Source organism: Aulonocara sp. 'chitande type north' Nkhata Bay, linkage group LG8 (assembly GCF_057382095.1).
Source record: "Aulonocara sp. 'chitande type north' Nkhata Bay isolate Kocher_YH1m ecotype deep benthic linkage group LG8, A_spYH_male_GT1.1, whole genome shotgun sequence".
NCBI lineage: Eukaryota > Metazoa > Chordata > Actinopteri > Cichliformes > Cichlidae > Aulonocara > Aulonocara sp. 'chitande type north' Nkhata Bay.
This window is the reverse complement of record NC_141351.1, coordinates 2,785,596-2,798,327: the sequence shown is the minus strand read 5'-3', so window position 1 is coordinate 2,798,327 and position 12,732 is coordinate 2,785,596. Positions and strand designations below refer to the sequence as shown.

General features: G+C 38.0%; 1 long non-coding RNA gene across 1 annotated transcript; it reads left to right on the top strand.

Moving 5' to 3' along the window:
- Positions 1 to 263: 263 nt before the first annotated feature.
- Positions 264 to 12,264, top strand: LOC147322849 (uncharacterized). The gene is made up of 4 exons (XR_015130685.1): positions 264 to 371; positions 6,161 to 6,253; positions 6,340 to 6,639; positions 6,733 to 12,264. It is a non-coding gene; the product is annotated as an uncharacterized LOC147322849 (long non-coding RNA).
- The last annotated feature ends 468 nt before the right edge of the window (positions 12,265 to 12,732 follow it).

The window sequence follows — 12,732 nt, the reverse complement described above, 5'->3', positions numbered from 1 at the left end:
TCCAAACATACCAAAACATAATAAGGTGTCATCCTGCAAAAAAAACACAGTAGGTGCCTTTCACAGTGTACACAGCTCTGTCCTGGTGTTATTTATTTCCAAAAGAAAACATTTTACACAATGTTAATTTAGCATAACCAGAAACAAGCTCACTTGTACCTTTGACACATTTTAAGCAACATATCTGTCTCACTTTCCTTCTTCCTTTTGTTTTCCTGTCAGTCAGTGTCTTACCTTGGAAGGCAGTTTCACAGGTTCCCCGGGTGTGGTCTCACGGTTGGATAACTGATAACATGATAGGTTACGTTTGTTTTGTTGGTTTTTTGTGCCTCATTCTCAAATGCTCTCTGAGGAGATACGCTCTCTGCCAAGTAAGCACTTAATATATTTAATATATTTTAACTAAATCCATGTCCATGCATGTGTTAATTGGCTTAATGTAAGTAGATGTGTTTAGATGCTGCTAAAATAACCTGTAACTAATAGCTTCCGAAGTAACTTTTACATGAATGTTCATAGGAAAAAATATTAAGTCTAAAAAGTGAAAGTATGCATTACATAAAGTTTTTTTCCAATTTTAATTTGAAATTCTCATTCAACTATTTGAATAAGAATACTTTGATCTAACTGTTTAAGACGCTTTATATGCTGTCACATTTTGTCATTTTGATTTTTCTACCAAACTAATACAATCAATGTTAGCTTTAAGTCATGAGTGACTTATTTTGGATGGAGCTCTGGAGTTTGTAGGCTTTCCATTGTAGCTGTAAGCTAACTCTTTATTGTGACAGCAAATACACAGAAGTCGATCAATACAAAATTATCTTCTGACAAGCTGTATTCCTAATAAACTGCACACATACCTACTACCAAAGTATTCTTGGTAGGACGTTTTGTAAAATCTTAATCCCAGTACTCATTTACAGTAGAGGTGTAGCTGTCAGGGGAATACGGAGGTGTAGAGTACAAAAATATATCCCATAACAAAAACTCTAAATGAGCGGGGAGATTATTCTGTTCACTTATTCCATGTTGTTCATCAGCATCTACAATCTGAACTGTATTAGTGACTATAGTGACAGCTACAATGGAGCTGAATTTCCACAGAACACAGTCACAGTTAGAGTGACTGTACAGTGTGGAATGTGACTGAAGTATTAATGCCAAACCAAAAAAAAGAAACTGATCAGGAGGGCTAGCTCTGTGGTCGGCATGAAGCTGGACACTCTGGTGACAGTGGCAGAGAAAAGGACATTAAAGAAACTGATGGACATTATGAACAATGCTGGGCATCCTCTGCACACGGCCATAAACAATCAGAAGAGTCTGTTCAGTGACAGGTTGCTTCTCCCCAAGACAAGAACTAACAGACTTAAAAACTCCTTTGTCCCACACGCCATCAAACTGTTTAACTCCTCTCTGGAGGGGAGAGGGAGGGGAAACAGGAGGACAAAGGAGGGGGGAACAACTAAGCTGTAGTGCCTCTTCACCTCACTGTACAATACCTTGTGCAATACTTTTTGTAAATAGTCAACAGTGCAATAGACTCAATACTTGAAATGTGCAATTCACTTGTATTTTTATTTTTTATTCCTATTTATTCTATTTATCCCCTTTGTATATTTTATTTATATTTGTCTCTGTATTTATATATGTGTGTGTGTGTGTGTGTGTGTGTATATATATATATATATATATATATATATATATAACAATTCTGTAACTGTAACTTCGGTCGTTGCTGTGCTTTTTGGAAGTCGAATTTCCCAGAGGAACCCACCCGAGGGATTAATAAAGTTCTATCTTATCTTATCTTATCAAACGAACAAACTATGATTTAACAAATGACACTAATGACTCACTGACAGCTCATCAGTGTGAAGTTTGGCAAACACTGGAATTAGAGTAGAGGGTGTGGCCCCCCCACACCCTCTAGCAGATTATTACATGAAGGAACCTTTTAAAAAAACAAAAAACAAGCGCGTCCATGCTCACAGGTGTACACACGGGTGATCACACCCACAAACTACACCCTTTTTGGCTCCTACCTCAAAGCACACTGTGTTCTGTTGATCTTATGTGCTGCACAATAATGTTTAATATTTAGTATTTACTGTCATATTCCCATATATCATTGTGATGTTGTTTATTCTATTACTCTTGTTCTCTTCTGCTTGCTTTCTTTTTTCTTTCTCAGCAGGTGATCCAGGTGATTGATATATGCATTTTTTTTTTCTCTGCCCGTTCTGTTGGTTTTTGTCTTTTGCCCTTCTCCCCCGTCCCTCTTCTCAGCTGTTTCTCTTTCCCTCTTTCTTTCTCCCCTTCTTTCCCCCAGTCAAGTCTGTCCCGTATTCAGTAAGTGAAAATAAAATAAACAATAAAAGGTGAATCAAATGGACCATTACGGCAAGGCTGGGATGGTCAGTTTGGTAAAGTAAATCCGTTGGGCATCTTTCTTTGCCTTTAGACAACAATTCTGATGGCAAAAGAGCCAAACGGGACAGGCCAAAAAAAAAAAAAAGAGTAGAATGCCTTTTATTGTCACTATACACATTGTGTCAGTGAGATACAGAGTAGCTCCTACTCAGTGAGGACATGTGGGAAAAGAAAAGGGGGGTGAGGTGCACAGTTCTGCAGCACTATGTACATATGAACAGTTTGCAAACAATATCAGCTGTACAAATATACAATCAGAAAACAATAAATATTTACAGTGTGGGGTTTTGGCACGTTAATATTGCACCGTGTTTTAGGAGTGAATTAGGAGAGGGTCATTTTAATATGGGTTCATTTTAGAGGATTCTGAAGGCAAAGATAGAAAGCAAAGAAATACCCAGATGTCATTATGTCAGGTGGAGACATTATTTCTGAGGTTCATTAGCAAACTCAGTCAGGCAGTGCTGTATATACTGTATAGTATTCAGCCAACCCTCATTTCTTCAGATTTTGCTTCCAAGGAGCCAGACTTAAAAAAAAAAATATATATATATATATATATATATATATATATATATATATATATATATATATATATATATATATATATATATTATTTCTTCTGAACAGCGCAAAATTTCTCCAAGCTTTTGTCGTTTTTCTTTTCAGATTGGCTGTTTTCTTCATTCATTTTTGTTTTTGGTAAGCCACTTAAACGCCGCCCTATTCAAGGATAAAAAGGCTACGTAACTCAAGGAAGAACCAATGCAGTGTCTATGCAGAAAAATTAACAAAGAACCATTATACATTTTCTGTATAGCTACTTTGTTACTAGCTGCCTGTTGCAAAAAAATAAAAAATGGTGAAGACAATACAGTTTGACAGACACAAAACAGTATTTTTGCACCAACAGGGTGATTCCCAAAGAGCCACTAGCTCAAAACTAATCTTGATTAATCATGGTGTGCAGTGTGTCATTGAGAAATGGCAGGCCCAAAGATTATCTACAGCAGACTGAACAATATCTAAAAGTCGTGTTCTTAAGAATAAGAAAAAGTCCAGCCAAGACCTGCAGAGGAGCTCAGAAATGCAGCTGGCCCTTCAGTTGAGTTGTCCTCTGTGGCAAGAGTAGGAAGGTTCAAAGTTTTTCAGTGTTTAATGTCTCCATGTTCCCCTGATCAGCTTCAGTGAGTAATACAAATTCTTAAAAACCTCTTTCTTTCTGTTGGCAGCAAACAATTTTACAACAAATGTTATTTTTCTATAAGAATCAATATATGATCCTAAAACAGGACACTTACTCCATACTTGGAGATCGCATATCAAATGTATTTGTGCAATAAGCTTAGGATTGAATTCTGCTTTTGTATTTAATCTTCACTAATCGTAACTCTCAAACTCTTAAACACCACAGAGTCTCCAGCTGAAAGAACAACTGAAACTGTTGAGAGCAGGTTGTTTGAAAGCCCCACATTTCCACTGATTCACAGCATCTTTAAAGTCTAAATCTTGTCTTATTTGTAAAATTATTGCATTCTATTGTTATGTTTTTGTTTTTTTCTGTTGCCATTTTATCATCATCATAGCTGGCCTGACCATCGGCCCATCAGGCAAATTTTTGTTTTTATGGGCCGATGTTTTTTTGTTGTTGTCTTTTTTTCCGTAACGGTGTAAACAGTGAAAGGTGGTGGATTGGACAGATGCTGGCAGATGTGTAAAAATAACTAAATTGTTTGGTGGTGGCTATGGCGGAGCTTCCACAGATTCAGTAACATTAGCAAGTGGTGGAGGGCAGCAGGTGGATGAGGGAGAGGGGAGGCGGAGGAGCAGAGACCCGAAGCGGGGCTGGTCCGATTGTCAGGTGAACTGAACTTCAGGTAAGAAGTTATGACCTGCAGTCTGTCTGGGTCAGATATAAACCAAGTTTAGTTTATTTTCGCTGTGCTGACGTTTTACAGTCAGCTACAATAACTCGTACTGCGTGCTAGCTAGCATGACAGAGTTTCTATACAGCTGGATGGGTGCTGTGATGTTATTGATAGTGAACTTTATTTTATTCATAAGGTTAGTTAGTAGAGTTGCCAACCGTCTCATAAAAAACTGAATCGTCTCGTATTCAGAGTTAATATTACTCGTTTCGTATTGAGCTGAAAATAAACGTGATTTCAGAATGGAAAAAAAAGACACAAAGCTGGATTTATTCTGTCTTTACACTATCAGCTGCCTCTTCTCCTCTCATTCTCTCCCCTGCCTCTCCTGTTGCTACTTCAATCATGAAACTGATCAATGATCAGCTGATCGGCTTTTCTCTCTTGCTTGTTTATCTCCCACTTTGCGCCAGAAAGAGGAAACCAGCAGATGTCGCGTTAAACAGCAGAAGCACCTTTAAACTTGATCAGCTGTTGTTAGAATTTATTTAAAATTAATTTCTAGTATCAGCTGATGTTTTCTGGAGCCACAGCTGTAAAGCTGCTGGTCATGATGTCGGTTTGGTTATGTGATGAGAGGGAAACATGAAGATGAAACCAGGAGATGTCCTTACTGAATCATCAGAGCTGAACAGGTGATTGAGAAACAGGTTTACCTTTTAGTTAACATGAATGAGTTGAAGGGAAGTTATGAACTGTTTCTGAGAGACAAATAACACCAGCTGGTAACTGTGCAGGGGCGGGTCTAGCAAAGTGTTGCCAGGGGGCCAGGTAGGGCATTAACAGGGAGAGGGGGGCACAAAGAAATACTCTTCTTTCTTATTCTCATTTAAAATTTCTAGCTTTTAACAAATAATTATCCAAATCTTACAACCAAAGTTTTCATCTGATGTCAAATATATAGAAATCCATTATTGTACATAGTAATTTTTTGAGGGTCCCAACATAATTTCTTCAGAAGTAAGTACTGTATATGATGCCAGTATTTTCTGTACCAGTACTGTGTGTAAAATGCCATCAAAAAGTTGGTTAAGTTTTATTCTTTCTCACCTGTCTTTCTGTCTCCTTTCACTTTTTAAAGGTTGCCATGTTAGAAAAAATATTTTGCCCTGCCATGCTGTTTATTGATGTGGCAAATGAATGGTTTATGAAAATATCACTAAATCTGTCATTTATTATTTTTTAATATTCAGTAATGATCATGTCTCACCTCTAGTCTTCTCTGTCTTCATTTCAGGTTTCCACCATGTGTTGTAGATAGTTCAGGAGGTTAACTCAACCAAGTCTTTGGGTTTCAGCTAAGTACTGTTTAGAATAGCAGAATAGGGAGGATGGTGTAGGTTTAAGGTTATTAGACTGATACATATATACCAACAAGACAGTGTACATCACTGTCACAACGACGTTTGTTTTCATTCAAAGGCTTTATGGTTTTTCCTATAATACCTGGTGGGCCCGTCTCTAGTCAAAATGCCCGGCTGATTTTTTTGTCCCAGTCCAGCCCTGATCATCATCATCAACATCTGATAGCATGTTAACAGATTAACAGAGAAAGTGGGTAACCCCTGTTGTGTAGCCTTTATAGATGTCCAGGCATCTAATGCAAAGAAAGCCTGTGTTAAACATTATTTAGGTCTGGTGCACTAGGTGTAAGCTATGATTGGATAACATGTTAGCCTTAGCAGCTATATGTAAGTCTTTACAGCGTTTTGGAAACAAGAATATTTATATTGGAGTTTTTCCTGTAGAGAATGTTTTTACTTAAAAGTACTCAGATATTTTCTTCTTTTTTCCAGTTTCTAAAGACTGTGGCACTTCCAGGATGTTCTGCCTGTGGATATGTTTGAGTGTGTTTTGTGCTTTACCAAGCACTGTATCATCAGATCAAGGTATTTTTATCCCTTGTACTATACTATTAAGACACTGGGACAAATAAACAAGGAATAACATCACTTATTGCTTTTTTCTCTTCCAGGCGTGTCACTGACGTGCAACGAGACTGTCAACATTACCGCTGGAGAAAATGTGATTCTAACCTGTTTCATAAATTGGATTTTAGAAGGAGAAGACTGTGTTGGTCACAGTTATGTCTGGCGTAACACAAATGGCACCAAACTCTGTGACAATGGCGTAAAATACGGCTGTAAATGGAATAATTATACCTATGTGTCACTGACCATCTTAGATGTGATAGAAAAGGACGTTGTCACAGTTGAAATCTCGACAACCTGTGGTATGGAGAAATCCCGTCCTATCAGAGTACAGCCAATCAGCGGTGAGTGTGTTTCAGCATTTTAAAGTCCGTGTATGCAGAACACGTTGTATTCAGTGTACCTGTCGTGTAACTATATTGTACTGTATTCTACAGGTGAACAAGCTGTATCAGATCGGTTGCAGGAGGAGTCAACACATGCTGCAACCACTGCGCTTTGTGTTTTTGCCTCTGCTGCTGTTGTTGTGGTCATTTTGTGTTTCCTGTATAGAAAATACAGATGCAGAGTGAGAGGACAGTGACATAGACTGCACCAGGGAGTACAGACTGACAAATTCAGATTGTTTTTATCAGTGAACGGGTGGATATGAATGTATAAGCTGTTTATGAAAGCTAGTCCTCACCATCGATGACTCTGCTCCTGACCCGTCCTGTTGTCATCATTTTTTTTTATCATCCGTTTCATTTTTAGTCTTTCAGAAAATTCTTTCTTGTGTTTATGCTGACTGAGCAACATTCCCATGAGGATTTTATGTGATTAAAAGAGCTCTGTCATATAGTTAAAAGAGGAAAATGATGATGAGCCAGCATTGATGTAGATGTTGCACTGTGCAGTAAAGACTCTATGTTGGGATTTTATTTAACTTTCTGCCTTTAGTCTCTTATGTCTAAACACTGGCTCGGTGTTCTTGCTTCTCTGCTTCTAAATTAGGTTTAATTGCATTTGCAAGAAACTTTTTTTTTCTTTTAAGTTCTTCCTTTTTGCACAGTGTTGACATGAATTTATTTCCATTATTAATTCTTCACTTAGACCGTTTTAAAATATTCACTTATATGATTTTGATTCAGCGTGGACCTTCACATATTTAATTCTGGCTCAGCGAAGCATGAACCATGGAACGGTGAAGTTTAGTAGGTCATTCTTACTTTTAACCACTTGGGAAAGCTGTCCGTATTTGAACAGCCTGTGGCTCTGAAACTGATGACCTGAACCTGTGGATACTGAAGGAATTTGAGGAGTTTAATGATTCAGAATCTTAGTAGTCTAATATGAGAGTATCGGGACCATACCAGAAGAGTAGGGTCTCAGACATCAAAGTTTGCAGGTGACACTATTGTGTTTGGAGTCATTGCTGACAGGAATAAATCAGCTTATAGGTGTTAGGTGGAGCAGCTGACCAGGTGGTGCAAGGACAACAACTCGGTCTTGTCCTCAGACAGATGATTCAAGCCTATGAAAGAACAGGTTACACCCTGAAGCAATTATGTCAGTTAATGCTGAGCAAAGCAACAGAAAGGGAATGTGCAATATTCTGAAAGACAAGTGCGCGTGACTGTTTCACTTACTATCAAAAAGAAAGGTTATGTTTTTGTGTGCATGTAGGCATGTTATCTTTCTTTATCTGACAAAAACTTTGTAGGTGTGTCGAGCTGGGTCATGTTAATGATTTGGCTTAGAATTTGGCTTACATCCAGCAAGATCTTCAAGGTAAACTTTAATGATTTATAGATTGAAAATTTACAAAAAGATTTTTAACTTAGAAACGATCATTCTTTTAAGTGTGATGTAAATTGGTAACATATAGAAAGTACTGTACAAAGATGTAAAATATCAGGTCACATTTGCCCCTCCATGAGTCTCTGCTTTACCATGGTGCAGAGGTTTGTGTGTGCCAGGGGCTAGCTTTAGTTTAAACTGAATTGTTTTGTGCTGTGATTCTATATCTATTTATACTCTCGTTAGTTTTCCTTATTTTGTGCTCGTATTTCCCGCACTGAATACTCTCGCCTTTGTTATCCTTCACACATTTTGAATTACCGCTCATTGCCAGATGTGTTTCTTGTAGTGAAGTATTTTGGGGGCGATTTTTAGTTCTTTCTCTTGTCGCTCCTTATGTTGACTTCCTCCTGTGCAACCTTTTGAAGTGTTTTTAGATTTTGGCTTTTTATGCTGTTTATTTTGATGCCTTTACATGAATAACCACTGCCTCTTTTGGAAATACAGATTTTTATTGTTGGACTTTAAGTCTGTGGACATCTTTAGACTACTCCTGCTACCACTGCTACAAAAATAACTAAAACATTTTTTAGTAATTAATCCCAACATTTATAGCTTTTTTATTTAAAATAAATAATAATCAGTAGCAACTTTTCATTCATCTTACTTTGTTTATTCTCATATGAACTGTCCCAAGAGTCGATTTGAACGTTAATGTTTACAAACAGAGAGTACCAAAAACAACTGTTGTCCTCGGGCATAATGGACACAAGAGGCCAGTTTTGTTTGGAAAACTGAAATAATTTTTATTTCATCAATGTTTTATGTTGTAATCTCAAAGTAGTTCATCTAGACTTCATGTTGAGCAACACGTGTGCCTCTTACATTCCCTTCATCTCAGCAAATCAGTTATTTTAACTCTGACAGGTGTCCTGTATCAACTGGATACATTTTATTTATATATATTTTTGTAAGTCATTCTCAGATGCTCTCCAAAGAGTTAAGTTCTCAGCTAAATGAGTGTTAGTCCTTCTGCAATGGATGTTATAAATTGCTTCTTTTTCTGAGGGTAACTGAATCATGTGCTTGGTTTTACAAGAGTGATGGAGAGCTGTTTATCCAAAAAATATTGTTGTCTTTTTTAACAATACATGTACGTGATCTACCAAGGAGTAGATACTCCATAATCTGGTCCCCCTTTCACAGCTTGATGATACCATCTTCTTTTGGCTAAATCAGTAACTATTTGCAGGGTATCGACATTTAGGGAAGTGTCATGGTTCTGGGTCATTTTGACCTAGCATTTTCAGTTTCTTGTATTTTTGTGTTTTTTTCTGTATTATGGTTTGTTTTCAGAGTCTTTAGTTGTCCTGTTTTGAACGTTATAATCCTAAGTTTGAGTGTTATTGTAGTTAAGAGTTTTGTTCTAAGGTCTAGTTCAGTGTCTAGTCTGTGCCTGTCATGTTTCCTGTTTTCCTTTGAAGGTCCGTATCTCATGTTAGTGTGTCCAGTGTTACTCTCCCCTGTGTTGTCATTGTTTCATTCGAGTCAGCTGTGTCCTCATGTGTCTTCACTTCTCCTGATCACGTCATGTGTGTATTTAAGCTCTCCATCTCCCTTTGTTCATTGTCACGTCGTCTGTGTTACCTGCCACCACGTTGTCACAGTCAGAATTGTCGCAGTCATTGTCGTTTATAGTAGAGTCTTAGTTTCTCCAGTTTAGCTTCTAGTTTAGTTAGTCACTGTCCCTGCTGTTTTGTCATGCCACCTTGTTTCAGCCATAATAAATGCTGGCCTTTTGTTTATCTCAGTTTCTCGTCCTCTGTGTCCTGCTTTTGGGTCTGCTTCAAAATTACGCCAGCGAACCCCGCCGTGACAGGAAGCTGTTGAAGAGCTGTCGAAAGATGTCATGTTCACAGTGGTTTGATGAGATAGCCTTTATTTGTCGGTTGCAGTTGCCCACAACCGAGATGACAGACCTTGCCGACCGTACATACAATACAGAAACATCACATTGGGGAGACAGGTCAGGCTAGGTAGCAAGGGGAAAAAAAACCTTGAAAAAAAGCTGGTTTCATCATGGTATTTTTGCTCACCTGAAGCACAATCTCAGCTTATCCAATACAAGTTGCTTCACAGAAATTACTGGACTCCCAGTAAGTTAGTCAGGTTGAAGCTTGCTGACAATGACACCTGCTGGAAATGTCAAGAGCCTAAGTTTTAATATTACTCTTATTAATCTTTCTGGATCACAAAATAAACTTTAAACATATTTTCAGGCGAGAAAGTAGCCGTGTAAACTTCAAATATCTGCTTGGTTTATCAAGACATTGCATATTTGCAAAAGTGCTCCAACATTTTTGGAGACGTCTGTTACCCACCCGTTCGATAGCTAGCTGGGGTTCAATGGTCACTCGAGCCGGCGAGAACAGCGGACTCCTGGCTACATCAATTTCAGACCCTGGCCGTCTTTCGCTTCTCAGGTTAAACAATATATATAAGTCACTCAGATCACTTAAAAATGTTATTGTTTGGCTTTTTTCTGTGTTTTATTTGTTGTGAGTAAATCGGTTTGGCTGAGATCAAAGTTATTAGATTAGATTAAATAAAACGTTATTAATCCATTGGGTGGGTTCCTCCAGGGGTTTTACACAGCTGAATAAACGTCAAACAGAAAACTGATTAAACAGAAGTATGAGACGGTCGAGAAATTACGGCAGTGTCCTGTTATATTTTAGATAGCAAGGAGCAGACGGCCGAGTTTATTAAACTCCACCGACACAGCGGTGACGCAAATCCGAAGGCTAGATGTCCCACTTCACAGCCTCGCACTCCCGGCCTTCTTGGTCGTCGAAGGACCCGGCCCACGTAGACTGCGAAGGCCGGGTCCTAAGAAGGATGTGCCCTAGATTTTGAGACACAACTTCCTTCAGAAATCTTCCAGGCCCACGTGTTTGTTGATCTTATCCTGATTATATGCCAGAGTTGTGTGATATGGTACTTACTATAAGGTCATTAGGATAAGATGAGGCCTGATTATTTAAGACCTTGTAGGAGCAGGATTTTAAATTCAATTCTGGATTTAACAGGAAGCCAATGAAGGGAACCCATGTGGAAAAGACATATAAATCTTATAAAGTTCGTATCTGTCTCGTGTGAAACTTGTATGAAAAGCATGCAACAGTAAAAATGATATAAGATCCCTATAAAAATTATGTAAATGAAACTTGTATGTTTTGGATTCTTACTAAAACAATATATGAAAGTGGCCACTTTCATGAGTAAATCATATCAGCCTTATATGATTCACTGTATGAAGTAGGCCACATCTGATGCAAGTCTTTTATAAGTTTTTTTCTATTTCTTTTCCGTATGGTAAGCCAGTATCGGAGAAATATGCTCGTTCTAGTCCCTGTCAGCACTCTTGCTGCAGAATTTTGGATTAACTGAAGACTTTTCAGTGGGTTTTTAGGACTTCCTGATAATAATGAATTAAACTAGTCCAGCCTAGAAGTAATAAATCAAGGAACTATTTTTTTAGCGTCACCCTGAGACAGGATATTTCTAAATTTAGAGATATTGTGCAAATGGAGGAAAGCAGTGAAACAATGAATGCATTTAAAACAGAAACTGCACAGCAGGAGGGATAATATGTGTCAAACTAGTGATTTATGGCCCCTGTCAAATGATTTATGACTTTGGAGGTAATAAAAGTTAATGGCAGTCATAGTTTTTTATGAACCATGAATCATATTATGAGTCATAAAATTATGATACTTGGAAATTATCAATAATCATATTCCCAAAAGTTATATGATCATGAAAATATGGCAGTGGACTAGGATGATGAATGGGATGTTTGTGATAGTTTGAGTTTGTTGTAATTTTAAGCCAAAAAGTTTACTTTTTTGACAAAAATGGCACCAGTGCTCTTTTAATGGTGAGGATGTGGAGAGATGGAGGCTGCATGTCCTGATGAAAAGCTTTTGTTGCGCTCTAAAAGTAGTTATAAAATTGAGATTTTCTGAATCGTTGGAAAATCTTATTTAATGGTGTTTTATTTTTGGACACAATTTTCAGTTAATTATTGTAGTTTCAGTTAATTTTTGTAGTTCATTGGTTCCAGGAGGTCAGAGTTCAGACTTGTGATGCCATCAGTAAGCGCAGAAAAAAGAAAAACAATAAGACGTGAGAGCAATGTTTGCTGATGATATGCTATGCTGCCTGTAAACTCCGAACCTGAACTGAGGAGAATAAAGTTGCCAAAAGGAGAATGGAGTCATGTCTCTCTGAGGGTGCAACCCTTTATTGCATTTTTTGGTTTGTTTAATCCAAAAGAGTTGTAAGTTAGCCTTACAAACGCTCCACCTCACTGTGAGATGATCATACCAGAGCGAGGATCCCCGAGAAAAGTAAAAATGGGTCTTCACAAAGCAGCCTGTGTGGGTAAAATGACTCTCTGACTCACGGTGCCACTCCCGAGCAGGGATCCACTAATAAAGCAATTTAAAATAGAGGTGGCCCTACCGTTTACCTATGAGAAAAACCACTGATCAATAAAGCAGTTTCAGAGAGGCAGGCACTCTCTTGACCAATCAGAGAGCGAATTGACATGAATTGTGTGAATCAGCTGTTTGGGGAGTTTTTACCCCACCCTC